The 21,410-nt window shown below is 37.1% G+C and overlaps 1 long non-coding RNA gene across 2 annotated transcripts in view; it reads right to left on the bottom strand.

Moving 5' to 3' along the window:
• Positions 1 to 21,410, bottom strand: part of LOC120400664 — a 277,814-nt gene that overhangs the window by 230,574 nt on the left and 25,830 nt on the right. The gene's annotated exons all lie outside the window — the stretch shown is intronic.

Genomic DNA, 21,410 nt, shown 5'->3' with positions numbered 1-21,410 from the left:
GTAGTGGGGGCAAAAGATGTATCTGGCCTCAAGACTAAGCTTGATAAGTTTATGGAGGAAATGGTATGATGGAATAGCCTAATATTGGCAATTAATTGATCTTTGATTATCAGCAGGTAAATAGGCCCAATGGTCTGTGATGGGATGTTAGATGGGATGGGATCTGAGTTACTACAGAGAATTCTTTCCTGGGTGCTGGCTAGTGAGTCTTGCCCACATGCTCAGGGTTTAACTGATCACCATATTTGGGGTTGGGAAGGAACTGTCCTCCAGGGCAGATTGGCAGAGGCCCTGGAGTTTTTTTTGCCTTCCTCTGCAGCGTGGGGCACAGGTCACTTGCTGGAGGATTCTCTTCACCTTGAGGTCTTTAAACCACAATTTGAGGACTTAAATAACTCACACATAGGTTAGGGGTTTGTTACAGGAGTGGGTGGGTGAGATTCTGTGGCCTGCGTTGTGCAGGAGGTCAGACTAGATGATCATAATGGTCCCTTCTGACCTTAAAGTCTACAATAGATTTTTAGCTAGAAGAATGGTATTTATGAGATGACCACGGAGGAGGGCATAGAGTATCAAGCTCGTACTTTTCACTCAAAGTGCATCTGGAGGACATGTCCCAGGTTGTGAGGACAGGGCAATGGGAAAAGATTGTGGTCAATCTTTTCAAAACTAACTGATTACATATCTGAAAAAGAATATACCTGATAAAGGAAGACTTGTCCTCTAAATTTAAAAAATAAACAATACATCAGTGAAAATTGGCAACCCTTATAGCATGCTCACATAAAGCTAGATCATCCCGTTGTTTAGTCAGATGGTTTCCACATGTGTGATGCTCATCATCACATATATACTTTAAGGCCCATGTATCTTCAGCTGGAAAACACAGGCCATAAATTTAGCTTTTCACGAATGTGGGGCAGAAGGAAGAACTACTTCTAAAGTAAGGAAGAATAAAAGGCAAATCAAGCAGCTGAATTAATGGCATTGTTCATCCTTGCAAGGTAGGAATGCAGCAATGTACGCAATACTCACCAGCACATGTACAGAACTGTGTTTAATAATCAGGCAGTGAGAAATATTTATACTTCAAAATAACATTTCTTAAAAATAGCAACAGCCACATCTAATATGTTTACACAGAAAATAAACTGACACTAATAGGTTTATTTAATTACAATACCTTTTGTACTTTGTGCATATACAGTATACAGAATGTCCAGCAAAATGGCACTCACTAAGATCTTAATTCAGCAAAGCACTTAGACTTGTTTTTAAGAACATGCTTAAAATCTTATGCCTTCAATAGATCTAAAGCACATATTTAACTGCTTTGCAAATAAGGATGGACTTAATCATATATTAAAATTAAGCACAGGGTTAAGTGCATTCATGCTTGTCATGAGTGCATAAGTTAATGAACAAAATATGTAAAAATGTAATTCGGAGTTGCAGACGCTCGCCTCCTTTGAAAAAAAAATGAAGCCACTAACCTTTACAAATATTGTTAATTTAATTACCTCTGATAAAAATTATGTATGTGACAGTATAACCATGTGAAAGTAGGACTTTGTTTTATTAAAAAAAGTCAGTTCTGTATTCTAGATGCTTTAATCCATAGACTTTAAGGTAGAAATTAAAACATTTTTCTTGCAGTATATAAGGCATTTTAATTTAAAGGTGACCAACCCTAGGTGGCCAAACTGGAGTACAGTTTGGTAGGGACTCCATATTCTTAATGGAAATCACTTGGAAGGTCAAGAGATTCCCTACTGGATATTAAGGTTATAGGATTGTAGCTATTGGGCATCTTCACTTGGACATGTATCTCATCTGCTAATAGAAGTACTAGGTAAACTCCAATATTTCACTGATTTCAGTGGGATGCCCATCTGAAAACATCATACTAAGTAGAGCAAACAGGAGAGATAATATCAGGAAAAGATGTTGTCATGTGTACACATATATAATTGTAGCTTTATAATGTTCTAAAGTACAGTACTATAATCAACAGTTCCCTCTATCTATTCTTGAGTTGTACAAAAAATACGTAAGTACCAATACTGATTTATGCCAAACTTTTTTTCGAAAGGAATAGGCAATGCACTGCAAACGGCATATACAGAATTAATGAACAACATATCACAAGCTTAAAAATTCTACATGTCAGCAGGAAGAGAGAGCCTCAATTCACTATAAGTAACAAAAATTTAAAAAAAAACATTTATACATTTTGAAGTGAACGGTATTCTGCTACTGAAATTTTCATTTTGTATTTGGGCCACTTATCATTGACGCTATTTGCTTGAACTCTAGCAAAAAGATTTGGACACCAGTTGTTTTTTTTTTACAAGTGAAAGTGTTTTCTTGAAAACTCTGGAAACTTTTTTCTTTAATAGTAGTTTATTTAAGTGGGCTAGAAAAACTAAATTTCCTAACACACATTAAGATAGTGGAAGCTAAGTTCTATCCATGAATTTTTAGCTTTATGACCTTTACTGGCTCATGCAGCTCTGAAGAATCATTTCTTCTTCCTCTTATTCACTCCCAGTGGAGCATAAGGCGTCAACCATTCTCCTCCATTCATTTCGTTCTTGAGCGAGGCAGCAAATTTCATCCCACTTCATTCCCATGACTTTCATTTCCTCTTCAATGGTCTTTCGCCACGTCCCCAATGGTCTACTTCTCCTCCTTCTTCCTTGTGGTGTCCATCGTAGGGCAATATGAGGGTGTCTATCAGCACCCATTCTCAACACATGCCCCAACCATCTTCGTTGTTTGGCTTCGTTGTTTGGCTTCATCCACTATGTTGTTAATGCCCATTAATCGGCTCAGAAGAATCATTTAACAAGATGAAAAAGTGTGACTTTTTTTTTTAATTCCAAGCCAGAGAGGAACTGCCAAAGTAAATTGCCATGTAGTTACTTGTGTATTTACTGTCAATTTTTAATTTGTGAATGAATGGCTGTACTGAAATTAAGTGTTCAACACTTATTTAATACATTTAAGACAATTCTTTGAAGACTATATTCCCTGAGAAGAGTGTTAATGAGAAGCACCTCACTTTGATTAATCTTCCTTTAATAGGCTAATCCAAACAACATAATTCCTTCTTAAATCAGCATGCTTAGCTGGCCTGCCCTTCAATGGATGCTCTAGTGTTGAGACACATGGCAAAATAAAGTTCTGCCAGCATACTAACTGCTTTCCAGAAAGACCTCTGCAATGACCTCAAGTAGAACTCAATACAAAAAATCTCTCTTTTATGGATTACCAAACCAAGATAATGTTTACAATGACCTGACATTGCTCTACTGCATTGCAACATACAAACTGGCTTGATTTTGGCTTCATTTTATCCAAGACGGAGATTGGTGAATTACCAATGGCAGATAATGATAACTTTAGACCCTTTCTTTCTGTATGTGTGCTGTCCCCATGAAAAGCCTCTTCCTCCCTTTCCTTCCCCCAGATTTGTTAGTTATTCAAAATTGTTTGTGCAATGGGTTGTTCTAACTTTTTGTTTTAACTAGGCTGACTATTTGCGATTTTGTATAGGATTGTCATTAGAGCTGATCAAAAATAATTTCATGATTTTTTAACCAACTTTGAAATTAAAAACAAAACAAACCAAAAAAACGATCAGCTCTATTGGTCACTCATGTCATGTTGTATTGATTTTGGTGTAATATAGGATGTCTCAAACCTTTAAGCAGACAGAAGGAGGGAAACAAACTATGGACACCACCACCAACTATGTTCAATCTGCATCTTTGCTAAATATCCTTGAGAGTTTAGATAAAAGAAATTCTTAACTATATCAAATTAATGTCTTCAACTTTTTCATGAACAAGATATTCATATGAGGCAGTTTCTCTAATGTCAACGAACTGATCTTGGAAAAGTGGGACACAAGAGCTTGATCCTTAAGCTAGACAATCTCTTTGCATAACCAAGACCAACAAATGCATATGATTTTTTTTAATCCCGTTGATTGGAGAAAAGTCATGTAGCATTTATCATGTTAGAATGCTCCTAAATAAGAGGTGCCAAATTTCTATCCTGATGACACCTCTAGCAAACATCATTGTCCAGTACACCACATTTTAACAAGTATATGGGATTCTTTGTAATATTTTAAATAGGCATAATTTCACCTTAGACTCACAATATTGTGTTGTATAGTCCAATATATTTGACTATTGTCTTTCAAAATATATGATTTACTTGTATTCACATCTCTGAGAGGCTGAAATGCACAACTGGGATAAGATAGTCCAAGTAATATCATGTACAGAGATTAGAGGAGAGGATGAGAGGAGGATGCAAGTCTTCAAATACTGAAAAAAATACAGGAGTAAGTTTAGGTGCTTTAGATGAGCAGGAATGTATGTAAAATTTCATATCTCGAGTTAATTGCTTCTCAAGTTAAAACAATTTTGCAAAAGTATAAAGATAGCAGGGATTTTTTCCTGGAGGCTTTTCCTGCTCATTCTCCCTATAAAAGAAATATTTCCTACAGCTTTTTTATTTTCACATTGTTACAGACTAAAGAGAGATTGTATTTTTGCTAAAACACTAATCACTTTATATCTTCTTACTCAAACATCATTACAATACTTAATATTAAATTATTCAACTTTTAATAGACAACATGTTAAAATTAATAAAACTTCAGAGTTATTCTTTTTACTGTTTTTGAGTTTGACCTCACAATGAGAAAAATTATTTGCATAATTGCACAAGGGTAGGCTTTCACTGGTTATATCACTGGATAAATTTTCCATAATATCTAATCCTTCGTTTAACAAGATATCCAATAACTTCATGTCATTTGAAAGTGCCATTTAAATACCAGGATATTAGGGAAGTGTTAGGACAAAGATTACATTTTGCCATTTCACTTTCAAAATATAAAAGGGTATAAAATTATTTGGTCTGAATTGCAGACTTATCTGTACTAGTTAACAGGAGAAGGGTGCAAATCCCATAGCAAATGTCTTTTGCTTCCCTCCTCTGTCCCTACTCCAGAAATTTACAATTTTTTTCCAACTGATTCTGCAAGAGCTCCAACGCCATTACAAAAAAATCATAGTGACAATGGTCAAACCTGTTTGGTAACCTTCGACATTCTAAGGATTGGGATTTTATTCCAACAGGGAAGATTGATGCTTTATCCAGGACCAACTGCAGTCTTATCCATTTGATTCCTAGTGGGCCAGCATTTCGCAGTTTTCATATATAAAACTAATATTCCAATTCCACCTGATCAAATGCCTTCCCTCCACCCAGGAACAGAGGGAGTACAAGATGAGATGAATGACTTATACCAAATGTTTAAAAATACTCAAATTCTCTCTCATGAGACCAACCTGTGAGGGAGTATAATGTGTAACTGTGGTGGTTTGGGTTTCCACAGACTTGACATATAGATCTTTATATTTAGCAGCCATGTAGGCTGAAAGTTCATACACCATGGTGAGTTCCCATCTTCCTAAAGTTTTAAAGAAATCATAACTCTGTTAGATCTTCTCTCACTTTCTAAGATGATCAATTTCATTAAAAACCTATTCACCACTATAAATTAATTTGCACATATAGTTGAAAGTGACTATAAAAATGAATCTGACTATTGGTTTTCATAATTTACCAAGATGAAGAAGATACAAAAAGGCATAGAGAGAGAGAGAAGGGACTTGAAGGGACCTCGAGAGGTCATCGAGTCCAGTCCCTTGCCCTCATGGCAGGACCAAATACTGTCTATCAGGGATGGTCTAGACATTTATCTAACCTACTCTTAAATATCTCCAGAAATGGAGATTCCACAACCTCCCTAGGCAATTTATTCCAGTGTTTAACCACCCTGAGAGTTAGGAAATTTTTCCTAATGTCCAACCTAAACCTCCCTTGCTGCAGTTTAAGCTCATTGCTTCTTCTTCTATCCTTAGAAGCTAAGGTGAACAAGTTTTCTCCCTCCTCCTGATGATACCTGAAAACTGTTATGTCCCCTCTCAGTCTTCTTTTCTCAACTAAACAAACCCAATTCTTTCAGCCTTCCTTCGTAGGTCATGTTCTCAAGACCTTTAATCATTCTTATTGCTCTTCTCTGAACCCTTTCCAATTTCTCCACATCTTTCTTGAAATGCAGTGCCCAGAACTGGACACAATATTCCAGTTGAGGCCTAACCAGTGCAGAGTAGAGCAGAAGACTGACTTCTTGTGTCTTGCTCACAACACACCTGTTAATGAATCCCAGAATCACGTTTGCTTTTTTTTGCAACAGCATCACACTGTTGACTCATATTTAGCTTGTGGTCCACTATAACCCCTAGATCCCTTTCTGCCGTACTCCTTCCTAGACAGCCTCTTCCCATTCTGTATGTGTGAAACTGATTGTTCCTTCCTAAGTGGAGCACTTTGCATTTGTCTTTGTTAAACTTCATCCTGTTTACCTCAGACCATTTCTCCAATTTGTCCAGATCATTTTGAATTATGACCCTGTCCTCCAAAGCAATTGCAATCCCTCCCAGTTTGGTATCATCTGCAAACTTAATAAGCGTACTTTCTATGCCAACATCTAAGTCGTTGATGAAGATATTGAACAGAGCCGGTCCCAAAACAGACCCCTTGCGGAACCCTACTTGTTATACCTTTCCAGCAGGATTGGGAACCATTAATAACTATTCTCTGAGTACAGTTATCCAGCCAGTTATGCATCCACCTTATAGTAGCCCCCATCTAAATTGTATTTGCCTAGTTTATCGATAAGAATATCATGCGAGACCGTATCAAATGCCTCACTAAAGTCTAGGTATACCACATCCACCGCTTCTCCCTTATCCACAAGGCTCATTTTCCTATCAAAGAAAGCTATCAGATTGGTTTGACACGATTTGTTCTTTACAAATCCATGCTGGCTATTCCCTATCACCTTACCACCTTCCAAGTGTTTGCAGATGATTTATTTAATTACTTGCTCCATTATCTTCCCTGGCACAGAAGTTAAAAACAACACAGGAAACTACAGACCAGTTAGTTTATTTCCCTTTTTATAGATGGGCACTATATTTGCCCTTTTCCAGTCTTCTGGAATCTCTCCCATCTCCCATGGTTTTCCAAAGATAATAGCTAGAGGCTCAGATACCTCCTCTATTAGCTCCTTGAGTATTCTAGGATGCATTTCATCAGGCCCTGGTGATTTGCAGGCATCTAACTTTTCTAAGTGATTTTTAACTTGTTCTTTTTTTTATTTTATCTTCTAAACCTACCTCCTTTCCATTAGCATTCACTATGTTAGGTTTTATTATATATATGACAAAGAGAAGGGAAATAGTATTTTTAAATTCATTAAATTTTAAGTAAAATGCATAAAGCAAATCTGTTTAAACTATACTATATGCACTTGATTCAAGAGTATCCTTTTAAATAGTCCATTCAACTTGCGAAGATCAGTATGGTATGGTAAGTTTTTTTTTTAAACTTATAAATGCCAACTCCTGATCTGCATTCATTTAAAATGGAATATAAATAAAATGCCAAGCTGAATTTCAATAAATTTACATTAGTACATTTAGAACTTGTACAGACTCCAGCATTAAAATGTTTTATACTGCATACATTGTATCATTCTCTTTAGTGCCAATTTTTCTTATTTCTATGAAACTTTCCTGAGTAATACCACAGTGACTGCCAAGAACACATCTGAGGCTCATACATTTTGTTGGAGCCAGAGAAAGCCATAATGTTTTTTAAAGTGGGAAAAAAAACGAGAGGTTTACTTTGAATGATGTCTAATAACACTGTAGTTTTCAAAAAAAAAAATCATACTGGGTAAAGGCTCTTTTCCTGTCTCTTATGTGTAATTTACTTTTTATGAACACGCTAAGTTTACAGGCCTAGACACCAAAGACCTCTTTTTAGCCACAGACAAGATAACTACATCACAGGAAGAAACCCTCCCCACACTGTCCCAACATACCTCAACCCCTGTAGTGAGTCCCTCTATCAATGAGAGAATAATGCCACTCTGTCATCATTTCAATCCTAAACCTACCTACTGAGATGGACACTAAAGATTCCAATTATTACAAAACATGGCAGTAGTTTTTGTGATGTGGACATTTGTCCATTGTGAACTAAATTTAAGCACATTTTTCATGTAGAACAAAAAGGCAATGAGTATGGGGTAATTTTATTTACTGCTTGTCTACTATGTAGTAATCATTCTTATGTCATCCCCACTAAACAAGATAAAGTTTTCAAAACTCACATGCTAAATATCTGTGCAAAATCTGAAAAAGTTAGCCCCTACCAGATGCCTACGTATAGTCATGCACAAGGGTAAACACACAACACTTTAAATAGGTGCAAATATTCACATGCAGATATGACCTCATAATCTTTTCTTTGTTAAACTAAATAGATTGAGATTTAGTCTCCCTCCACAAGGCATTTTCCAGACCTTGAAACATACTTAGTGTTTTTCAGTTGATCATTTTTTAAAGTGTGGACATTAAAATGTAACAGTATTCCATATCCCATCATATTTTTCTAAAATTTTTAATCAAAACTATTACTGAATTTTTTCATTTACCAAAATGTTAGGTTTAGGTCATTACCTCAACAGCTTTCCTGACAGGTTAAATAAAAATACTGATAAAATAGTTTAACGAAAAACAAAAGAAAACAAAAATGGTCTGTTTTGAACCCTGCAAAGGGGAACCAACTTTGAAAGTCTGGAATTTGACAATTTTTCCTAACACTTGTGGTAATCATCTCCCTGAAGGTCTCTTTCCAACCCAACCTCATTCTCACAATCATCCCTTTTATTAGGGGAATACAATGAACCGTTGCCTTCCCTGCCTGGTTTTTGGGCAAACTTAACTGCCTTCCCCTTGCTGATAATCAGACCACACAGAAGGAATCACTTATACTCAGTCAACTTCTGCTGTTGCCTCCCTGGCTTTGGAAAGGTGGTAATTAGAGGAGATTGGAATGATTTTGTCCCCAGAGGGCCTATATCTTCCATTATAGAAGATGCACATGTCTTATTCAGTTATGGAACCAGAAGCAAAAATTCTTTACTAAACAGAATTGTGAATCTGCCCCCAAGAGTGGTAGGAGCCTGAAGTCACTAAAAGGTTTGATCCACTAACAATACAAGTTAGTGTCATGAGTAGCATGAATCCCAAACATGCACACAGCTGGATGCTTCACAACTGATTCTAGGTGGTTCTCAGTTAATATATTTAGCTATGTAACTGGCATACAGGAGCAGCACATAGCAAATAAAGGCATATTTGTAAAAGCCATTTTTCTTCAGAACTAGCCATTGTTTTGACATACGGTTGCTTCAACCTGTTGAAGGGATACATGGTGTGCAGCGTCTCGTGGAGACCTTACTTTTGTTATCTCTTGTTTTGTTGGTTGCCCTTCACCTAAAAATCAACCATTCACATTGAGAAGATGTGGTTGCTCTTTGTGTATAGAACTGTAACATGGTGATCTTTTAGATCCCACTTTTAGTCAGCTGGTACTGTTTCCTACACCTTTGTTGCCCACTGTGCGAGCAACCGGCTTTCTGCTCTCCACAAGATCTTTGGCAGGATAATGGGAGCAGAAGGCCCTCCTCACATCTCAAGAATGCAGAGTAGCCACTCAGCAACCCCTAAGGAAAGTGGTAAAGGAGGAGCAAGTTACTGAGATATATTGCTGCATGTGAGATAGAGACATGTTTTGCAGGTTGCTGAGCATTTAAAATAGTAAGTGAGGTCTATCTGGGGGAGAGAACAGCAGTGAGGACAGAGCAGTGGAGGTTGCTTTGGAGCTCCGTGTTCTTGCCAGTCCAAAACTCAAAATGAAAAGCAGCCCCTCACAGTTGCAGCATTCTCCTTACTCCACACAATATGAAATACGAATCCCCATAAGTTGAAAAAAATGAGAGTAACTTTTGGTTTAGTTCTGTTACATACACTAAAAAAAAATGAAATTAATTTTATTGCAGATAAACAGAGGTACTTCTAATGCAATTAAAATGTGGATTTCCCATTTTACCCTCTCCTGAGATAGAAGAGTCTCACTGTATCTCACAGGTAAAATGATGTTACAGATAAAAGAAGCTTCCTCTGTATCCTTTCATATAAAAGGATAATCAAACAACCTCAGCTAATTTCCAGTCAAAAATCCTGCCTACGATGGAAAATGGCAGCTTCCCTCTGCCATTTGGGTGAAAAATTTACTTTACCCAATAAATAAATAAAACTCAATAAAACATAGCCCCTACCTAGAAAGTGTTGGTTTTCAGGAAGTAAAGAATTGTTTTATTTACTGCCTTCACAAATGGGACCCATCTCTCTTCCCCCCTAAACAAAACTATTCATCATTTTCTACATTATTTTTCAATTTCAGCAGCCATGTCACCCAGAGCTACTGATTCACAATAAGCCATGAGGGCATAGACTACTCTCCCAAAGGTGGAGTCTCAGGCCAAAAGCCTGGGTTTAGGCAGTGTATGCTTGTAGACTTACCTGTGAGGTTTACACAGAATCCTGAACCACACAAAAATCAGGGTTGAAAGTCTGAGTAATTCTACTATGGGGATAAAAATACATTTTTCCTGGATGTAAATCATTAGAATATAAAAAGGCATATAAAGGAAATATTAAGAAGTTAAACAGGAAAAATATAATCATATGTACAAAATAAGCAAACAACTACTTTACCAAAAGAGTGGAAACCATCTCAAAATTACATACAGAATGTTCATAGGAAACCCCTAAATTATCTGTTTAGCACACTCAGGATTTAATCAAACTACACTCAGTTTTAACTGGAATTTTAAATCCATCATAATGCTTCTTACATCAAATGAGTTATTATGGTTCCTTATCTGTCACTATAATACCTGCACACCTCTGTGCAGTATGTATTAGTCTCATGCTATTTATAATTAGATACTTCTACTTAATATCCATATTTTTATATGAACTGTGTCAGAATGGATGTTCATTTTGTGCTAATTGTTTGAAATTACATTATTATATGCTCAGTAAAAATTATATTTAAATGCACTATTTGAGATGTTGGCTTAATTTACTAATTTTGAGAATATCTGTAACACTGTTTTCTAACTGTTGGCAATACAATGGAAAAAATGTCTGAATGCTTATGTTACTTTTTTCCTTATGAAAGTCAATGAAGATGATTTTTTAAGAAGTGTGTGTGTGTGTGTGTGTGTGTGTGTGGTATTAACTTGCACAGTGCCCACGTTTTCATGAAGAATATATGAAAAATAGAAATCTCACTGATTGAAAACAAGAAATTCTTGTGCCTATAATTCCAAATTAATGTAGGAGTTCAACAAAATTCCAACAAGATACATGCAGTTGCATATTATAGGTGTCATTTTGCCAAATGTGACACAGCTTGTGTACTTATCTTTTCCATATACAATCCTCAAGGCATGGGAGGGGCAGAGATGGAAGGAAATGTGGACTTACTTAAGGACAAAACATCCCGACAAGAAACTCAATAGTTTACTTAGCTTTTTTTGCCTAATATTACTGGAAATGGGGTAGTTCTGTTGGTGACAAATGTCTCTCAAAAAGGCAGTATTTGTTATTAATCTTTAGCAAATACACTGAAGTGCTTGCTAACTTTAAGTGCTTACGGTCAAACACTTGAAAAATTCTCCTCTTTGCAAAATACCATTGTCATTCATTAATAAGACTGCATAATGTAAGAGAGGCAAAGGTTAAGTAAAAGAGGCAAAGGTTAAGTAAAAGATTATGTTCTATTGCTTCAGAAAACAAGCCACAGATTTATATGCTGATACTGTATCACTAAGGCCTTCTACAGGAATGGTCAGCAATGACACCATATTATTGATGAAGCCCAGCTCCACTTTTGAGAAGCAGAATGGTCTATAAGACGTGGTGCTGGACTGAGAGTCAAGGAACCTGGCTTTTCTTCCCAGCTCAGTCGTTTATCCGTTGCATGACCTTCGTCAAGCCATGTTTACTCTCTATGCCACACTTTCTCCTCCCATCCTTTATAATCTAAATATGAATCTGAAAATCATTTGAAACAGGAAGTATGTGTTTGTACACCATGGAAGTGCACAAAAGACAACGTTTATTGCCGGGGGGCTGTAACATTAATTCTGTGTTGTTAGTTAAGTTTTTGGCATTTGACTCTCTAAATCCAGTATTATACCGAATGCTGAGATGCACTTTACACCAAGTAGCAACTGTTATGAATAATTTCATATAGAAATCTTAGTTGTGGAACTCTCACCATTCTATGTATCACAAGTGAAACAACTCACAAAACTAAATAAGAGAGTTGCTTTAAAACCAGGGGAGAAATTGTGAACATTTAATGAATTATTTTCCATTTTTTGTAAACATTAGCTGTTTCAGTGAAAAGCGTCAATTTCAAATGAGCTCTACTAAATAATACATCTTAATTAACCAAAGGTGTCTTTTTCAAAGTGAAATGAACTAGTAGCAAACAAGCCTTCATGGGACTTCCAGCACTGATACCAGATTTAAGTCTGGCTTCTTGAAACCTAGAATTAAGCTTTAACAATTCTCTTCTATATCTTAATCTTCTGTGATGGGTTCACTCTGCCCACAAATGAGATCTCTGCATATTCCAAATCAAAAACAAAAGCAGCTGTGGTAAAGCCCAGCACACAGTATAAGATACCCCAACATATAGCATGTCAGGCATTAGAAAGAGCCATACTGCAATTGACATTAATTTTATGAATTGTATTTTTATCATATTTCTCAAAACAAAGAATGTGCCTGTTATAGTTAACAAATATGACAAATACTGAGGGGAGGGGGTTACCTAATAGTTCTGATTCCTGCTCTTTAACTTGCCTTATTGAAAGTTCTCCATTAAGTTTTTTATTTCTTTACAAATGAAAGCCTTAATAATGAAATCTCTATTACATTCTGATAGTTATATAATATAGTTTTGTACCTGGGCCAATCTTTCACTGGACAAGATCCCAATAAAACTGCATTAGTCATTCATTTAAGAATGTATTCCGGACAACAACATTAAAATGTATTGACATTCACATATGTTAGTCTTTTCTAACTATTCCCACCATTTGGGTATATTTAATTTTTCTTCCTCAATTTGTATTTCCTACAAGGCTACACATTTGGTATTTCCGATACCCTTTTATTAATTATTAGATTTTATCAAAGTTTTATAGTTGCAGTTACATGAACTGTGTAAAGAGTGTTCCTTAAGTAATTTTATATATACTAACATAGTCTTTCCTTGTTCACAAAAGCGACTAGTAGTGTTTAACAAAAAATGATCAACACTTTCTGATTTAGGTTCAGGTCACTGAATGTTCCTCGTATTTTAAAAGATCCTTGTGCACTAGGTCACTAGATTGACCAGTTATAAACTTAATTTCTTGCTACTAGGTGGTCATCAAAAACTGTTTCTATAGCAACAGAAGCTGGCACACAAATGCTGAGAAACTAATAACTGCTCCCAACATCCTACTGTCCTCGTACATGGAGACTTATGCTTCTTTCCTAAAACTTTCGTTGAAAATATCTGAAATACACATCAATTTCAGAACACTTTCTTCAGACTAGTATGTGTAGTAATTTATATCCATATGGATTACATTCAAATACTTGAATATATATATACACACATCAGCTGCTCTAACATTTTTGAGAACTCTTGTATTTAATTAAGGCAAAGACTGAGATTTTCAAAACTAGGGGATTTGGCTCCTCTGTTCCCTTAAGCAGCCTTTGTGATCTCAGAAGGTTTCCTGGAGCTCCGAGTATGGAGGGGGGAAATGCACAAAGTGCTTTACCCCATTAAAAGGGACACAGCACATTCTTCTCCTCCACATGGCCAATTACCACCACTGATCAGTGCATGGAAGGTGTGGAACCATAGGTCTGCCTAGTCTACAAACAGTTTGAGGAGACATGTACCACTGTGGGAGAAATTTAGGAGCCTACTGACTCCAATTCTGTCTGGTTGTTGAATGGTCCATGCAAAAGGGACAGGCTCTTTACTACTCTCCTCACATTGCAGACTGCGTAAGGGATAAGTAAAATCTGGCTCTTGAAGTGAGAAAAATTAGACTTTTGAGGGCAATAAAGTTTAACACTTACAAACAAATCAATGTGGCTTTGACTTTCAAGGTCACCGAATAAGTCCCTCACTACTCTGTCTAGTCCCATTCATATCAGGTTAATTGTACTAAGCCTGCCCTAAATTTATATTATCTAGCATACCTCTCATAAGTTTATCATCTTTGCAGCTATGTAAATCATTTTGCTTTTCCTATATTGCAGCTTTAATTTTCTAGGAGTCTGCTGTTTGCAGGTGCAGTTGCCATTTTGTAAGGTACAGTTGATGCAGCATGTTGGAGCAAAAACTCACACAAATTTGCTTCTGTTTATTCATAGCTTACCATTTCCCTTCATCTAAATTTAAGACATTACAGTCAGACTGAAAGTGTATGGTTGCTGTATATATTTTTAAATAAAAATATATCTGTACAGTGTATCCATCTTGTATACAAAAATTATGTTGAAAGAACATTTAATTTGCAAAGTTAAGCACTCAAAAACTAGGGAAATGCCAGATTGACAGTTGCTGATGCAACCTTAATTTGGCCTCCTTGTGAGGCCAGTCTGTGCACTGAATGATTCAGGGGTCCTGTGGAAAAATAACAGTAAGTGATCATGTAATTACAGTCTGTAGCATAAAGCATAGGCACAAAGAGGCTAAATTAGGGTTTCACAGGCTGATGTCCAAACAGTATGTATTTGGGGAACTAAAGATTTAAAAAGGCACCCTGGTCCATGGAGTCTGCCATATTCACTTCTGGAGAAGTGGTGAAAAGATTGTGTTGGGCTGAGGAATCAGTAACTATTTTCAAGTTTAATATCTTAAAATCCACAAGGGCTAGTACTGAGATTACATCATTCTAACAAATATATAGCTTTTGTTACCATTTCGATTCCAATAGGATTTTACCAGCCACTATCTTGAGAACCACTAGACCAAGAAAACTGTGCCTTATGTCATCTAGAAGAACTTAGTGTGCCATCTTTCAAATACTATAAAGCATTAATTTGTAACTCCTGTGTTTCAAAAGATGAATTATGTCTTAGTTTTAACTGTTTAAGTAGGAGTTTGGGGAATAGAAGAGCAAGATGCTAGTTAGAATAACATGACCTCGTGGTTCCATGCCTTTTAGCTGCCAAAATTAGAAACTTTTTGCTGAACTGGTTTTATCATGTTTATACAACAGAGCAATTAAAATAAATAAAAACTAGTGTAAGTTATGTACCAGTGGCCCTCATTTTTTTTAAAAGTAACTCATGACTTTAGATGCCTTAATTTTGGGGTGCCCAACTTGAGTCACTTTAAGGGGCCTGGTTTTCAGAGGAAAGATGCCCATCATTCTGAAAAAAAAGATAAGCTCCCTTTAAGGCATCTCAAGAGAGGGACCCAAAAATTGAGACATCCAGAGTCAATAATCACTTTTAAAAATTTTAAATATATAAAGTAGGTCCCTTCATTACATTACCAGACAAACTAATAGGCACTAGCAAAGCCAACAGCCAGACATCCTGTTCTCTCATATTAAAGAAATAAAAATAGTTAATGTTCCAGACAGTAGCTGGAAAGAGGCTCGTTTCTTTTGAAACAAGCCCACTTTATATTGAACTGCACGCTGCTATGGTCTAAAACATCAGTTCATCTTTTTTGTTGCCCATGGAAACTTACATTCCCCACTTCATAAGATTAGTCCAATGTTAATTACAAGGTTTACATTGCTTATACTCTTTTGATTTCTATGAATTCTGGCTAAGATAATACATGGAGCTTTCTTCCATATTTTTATTATAGTTGGTGCACATATTGTATTCATTAGCAAAATTCTAACAATTGATAGACAAGCTGCTGACAGCGTGGGTTAAATCTATCTCTTGTATAATTCCATTGACTTCAATGGAGTTACTCCAGAATCTAATTTGGGCCAGTATGTGGAAATGAGACTCAACAGAATAGCAGTTTAAAAATGAGAGGCTTTTGTTTGAGTTTGGTGTTAGTATTTGAAAGAGCATGTTGGATTTTTTTCTGGTGTGAGTAGATTGTTCTGGGAGAAAGTGTTTTGTGATTCAGAAGCTGTTCCTTGTGTATATGCATCCATATGTCTTAACTTCTCTCTGGCGATGTGCCTAAATCTGGAATAGTGAGAGAGTTGTATTTAATTGTGTTCTTCTTGTTTTGTCCAGTTCTCTTTATGTCCATGTGTAGTGCATAGCGCTGAAATGACAAATGCTGAAGTTTTTACTCAAATGTATTAAATAGAAGCAGAGATTCTCCTTTATATTTCTAGGTTCCCTCAAGTCAGAGTGCCCACAGCCAAATCTGCCTCTATTGGTGTCAGTGTAAAATTTGCTTAAGAAAATACTGAACAACAGGGCTTTAGAGTAACAAATTAGTTAGGTAAGAGTTTTGTATTTATCTGGTTTGGTGGGTTTTCTGTGGGGGCAGGAAGGTGGTTGTGTTTTGTTTGTGCCTGCCGAACTTTTTTTTTTATATTATATATATATATAAAAACAGTGATGAACCCAGCTTGACTGTCATAACCCAGATTAAATATGAATGCTGGCAGTTAAAAATAGCTTCCATATAAAAGGACATTGAATACATTTAATATGGAAATTAGTGAGACAGTGAATATGGAACCTTATATTGCCACTATTGGAAAAAAAAATGTTGATCCATAACTAAAAGCTTTTAGATATGCAACTAAATGACATCTGAAATATTGTGCTACTTTAATACCAACCACCAAATTTAGTGCAAGCCAGCAGATTCTATATGAGCCAGTTAGTGTGTAACACATTAGTTCACTTTACAATTTACAGATCTGTAGTGTGCATTGCTACATGGTGTAGACAAGCCCTTACTTTACTTTATTTTATAAAGTAAGGTTTTTTTAAATGTACTCAGTTTATTGTCTCAAAATATTTTCAAGTGTTATATGCCTATACTTCATACATTATGTTCATATGATCTGATTAGATAAAAAGTTTAGTGTAAATTATTATACTGAGCTTCAAGCTATAAAAGTGTTTGTAGGGGCAATTGCCACTTTGAGAGGCAGAGCTGATGCAATATTCCACAGAGGTGAGATGCTGTGCTCTCCTATGGAGACTTGGCTTTTATGCTTTCCTATATTGTTGCTTCATTTACTCTAAATCAGTTAATCTGGACTAACGGTATATGGTTTGCTCTTTGCCACATTTTTCTAGTCAAATATTTTGCTCTTGAAAATATACTAAAATCATGTCAGTAAGCAGGATGAATAGCAGTCTTCAAAGTGAAACTCAAATCCTCCCAATAAATGTTTGTTCACATCTTTCACTTAATAAGACTTTGCTTTACTGGGGAGGCGAGAGTTTTACTCTCTCTCTCTCTCTCTCACACACACACACACACACACCCCTACCTCATTATGGAAGGGCAGAGGGATAAATTTATCTTTCTGGCACATGCACGCTACCACCCGAAGTCAATGAAAATTAGGTCCATATATCTGCGGGCTGAATTAGCATCTATATTCAGTGCTAGTATTAAATAGATATGTTTCTCAAAATAATTCAGAGCACATATAGACTATTATAAGGAAAACGTGAATAATTAGTTACTGCTGGAGTTTATTTCAATATTACTACTTGGTGTACCTGATGAAATTACTTTTTGGACATGATTAATGGGGATAAACAAAGTATGATAATGAGTCCTGTCAATAATACACATCTATAATTATCAGAGGGGTAGCCGTGTTAGTCTGGATCTGTAAAAGCAGCAAAGAATCCTGTGGCACCTTATAGACTAACAGACGTTTTGCAGCATGAGCTTTCGTGGGTGAATACCCACTTCGTCGGATGCCACAGGATTCTTTGCTACATCTATAATTAGACTCCATAAAGACTTCATTCTTTATTCCAAGCATATTAATTTCTTCAAATTATTTTTAAGTAAAAACATTAGGGGATTAAAGGGTATAGTTACTGTAACTCAAATCAGTTACAAAATGTTCATTCAGACACAGTATTTGAATCATCCATAAAAATCTGTTGGATTATTTCTGCTAGATTTTAATGTATCTCTACATTGACAGTAAATTAGTCACTTTAAATTTCATGTAGCCATTGGTAGCAGTGGCAAGTGTTAACACATACTAGAAAGTATCTAAACTAAAGGCATATGGTAAACCTCAGTCATCACAGAGCTCATCAATTCTGCCAAAACTGAAATACATTCAACTTGATTATATTATGCATATTTGACCCTACTTCTGGTTATTCATGAACCATGTAACAACCTTGCAAATTTTAATAAGCAACAGAATTTGTGAAAATAATGGATTAAGGTATTCGACTACATTGTTTTATGTCATTTACAAAACATATGGCCTTTTTCTGTCAAGGAAGACAGAAGAGTTATAGGAAATTAAGTAATGTTTTATACATTGTCCAACAAATAGCCCTAGTATTAAAAATACATGTTTAGATATTAATTTTTGTACTTTTCCTTCATAAATAGAATCAAAATGTTCATCACACAGGTATTAAGGCATTGCATAGGATTTTACCATACTTGTTGCAGGTCATTATTGCATACAATACATAATCAGCATACTGGGTAATTTTCAAAATAGATGCATTTTCCAAGCCACATGCTGCAACCAAAGTGAAAGTAACAGTGCATTCATTAAAACTTTGTTTTCACAAGTTTACTTCAAACATCTAAAAAATAAAATCACCTCTGTATAGAAACAGTTTGCATCCGTCAAAAAACTTCAGTATATGAAGTCACACCTAGAGATCTGCTGTAGCTGTTTGTATTGGATCTGATCCAAAGCCTATTAAAATAAGTGGCAGATTTCCACTTACTACTATGGATTTTGGATTAGGCCCTTGAGCCCCAATCTTTCAAACAGTTCCACCGGTGCTAAACTTATTTGCAGTTATGTAAGTATCTGCAGGATCAGGGCACTACTTGGGAAAATGCCACACAAGTTAATGATGTGCAGGAGAGGCATTTGCTCCAATCCCTCAGACAGAGACAAACACCTACAAGATCTCTATCAAGGGTACCCAGAAGAGTATCGAGAAGTCACCTACTACAGGACAGGCCCAACAAATAAAGTAACAGAATGCCACTAGCCGTCACCTTCAGCCCCCAATTAAAATCTCTCCAGCGCATGATCAAGGATCTACAACCTATCCTGTAGGATGATCCCTCACTCTCATAGATCTTGGGAGACAGGCCAGTCCTCGCTTGCAGACAGCCCCCCAACCTGAGCAAATACTCACCAGCAGCCACACACCACACAACAAAAACACTAACCCAGGAACCTATCCTTTCAACAAAGCCCATTGCCAACATATCTATTCAAGGGACACCATCATAGGATCTAATCACATCAGCCACACCATCAGGGGCTCATGCACCTGCACATCTACCAATGTGACATTAATTCCCCTCTGCCAGTACATTGGCCAAACCGGACGGTCTCTATGCAAAAGGATAAATGGACACAAATCAGACATCAAGAATTATAAAATTCAAAAATCAATCGGAGATCACTTCAACCTCCCTGAACACTCAATTACAGACCTAAAAGTCGCAATTCTTCAACAGAAAAAAAAACAAACAGACTCCAACAAGAAACTGCAGAACTGGAATTAATTTGCAAACTGGACACCATTAAATTAGGCTTGAATAAAGACTGGGAGTGGATGGGTCATTACACAAACTAAAAACTATTTCCCCATGTTAATTTTCCCCTACTGTTACTCACACCTTCTTGTCAACTTTTTGAAATGGGCCATCCTGATATTTTTTTTCTCCTGCTGAAAATAGCCCACCTTAATTGATTAGTCTCATTAGAGTTGGTATGGCAACCCCCATTTTTTCATGTTCTCTGTGTATATACAGTGAAACTCCGCTATAATGTGACCTTTGGGGTCCAAAAAATCCCATCGCGCTAAATGCGGGGTCACGGTATAGCGGGGTTTCAAATCAGTCAGGTGGTCCCCAAAGCGGTGCATTGAGGTACGCCACCTAGTGCCCCTGGTGCCTAGTGCCCAGCAGGGGAGAGGAGCCACAGCCTCCTGCCTGCCAGGGACAGAGAACTCCGGGGCTGCGGGCACCGGTGCTCTCTGTCCCTGGCAGGTGCGGGGCCGCGGCTTCCCTTCTGCTTCAAGAGGAGCCGCGGACCCGCGCCTGCCGGAGACAGAGAACTACAGGGCTGCAGGCACCAGTGGTCTCTGTCCCTGGCAGGCGCGGGGCCATGGCTTCCCTCCGGCTACAAGAGGAGCCGCGGCTCCCCGCCTGCTGGGGACAGAGAGCACCGGCGCCAGCAGCCTCAGAATTCTCTGTCCCCAGCAGGTGCGGGGCTGCAGCTTCTCTCCCCTGCTATGGTGTTGGGGACTGTTGGTACAGTATCATACTGTATTATACTGTACCTTAAAGGGGAGCCAACCTGCAATCGCATTATATGCGATTTTGCGTTATGGTGGGGTTTGACTGTATATCTTCCTATTATATTTTCCACTGCATGCATCTGATGAAGTGGGTTTTAGCCTATAAAAGTTTATGCCCAAATAAATTTGTTAGTCAGCATTCTTTACAGTTATTAATCAAAATAGTATACAGAAAACTTTAGTTGAAAAACTACACCTTTTTTTCCCTCTTAGCTGAGTAAATTGAGGACATGATAATATTACAGAGGAGCTGCAAGGTTATTTTCCTAAAGTAAGCTTAGCATATCTCACAAAGGAATTTCTATTCACTTTTCCCCTTCACTTCAATGACTCAAATTATCACTTACTCCCAGGGCGTGAAAATATTCACTGTTTCACACACAAAAAATACAAGCTTTTCTCTCCCTTCCTTTTTTTCAGTAATCTGTTATTCTTTCCTATCTCAAAATTATCAACAAAGATTATCCTTCAAGGCAGAAATGGAGACACTTTCAAGAAAATAAACAAACCAACACAAATGCAAAATGCAGGGCCGGCTCCAGGCATCAGTGCAGCAAGCTGGTGCTTGAGGCAGCCCTTGGAAGGGGGCGGCACATCCATGTCTTTGGCGGCAGGTCCCTCAGTCCCTCTCGGACAGAAGGAGCGGCCGCTGAATTGTGCCGAAGAATGAAGTGGCGCGGTATACCAGCCACCAATCACGGGGGAGGGGGGGTTCCCCCTTTTTCCTCTTCTCTTTCTCTTCGCCGCTTGAGGCAGTAAAAAAGCTGGAGCCGGCCCTGGCAAAATGGCAGAGTTATCTGAAAGTGAGGTTGGTGCTCTTTAGATACCTTGAATATT

This window comes from Mauremys reevesii, linkage group 1, assembly GCF_016161935.1.
Source record: "Mauremys reevesii isolate NIE-2019 linkage group 1, ASM1616193v1, whole genome shotgun sequence".
Lineage (NCBI taxonomy): Eukaryota > Metazoa > Chordata > Testudines > Geoemydidae > Mauremys > Mauremys reevesii.
The sequence above is the reverse complement of the archived record's forward strand: the minus strand, read 5'-3'. Positions and strand labels throughout refer to the sequence as shown.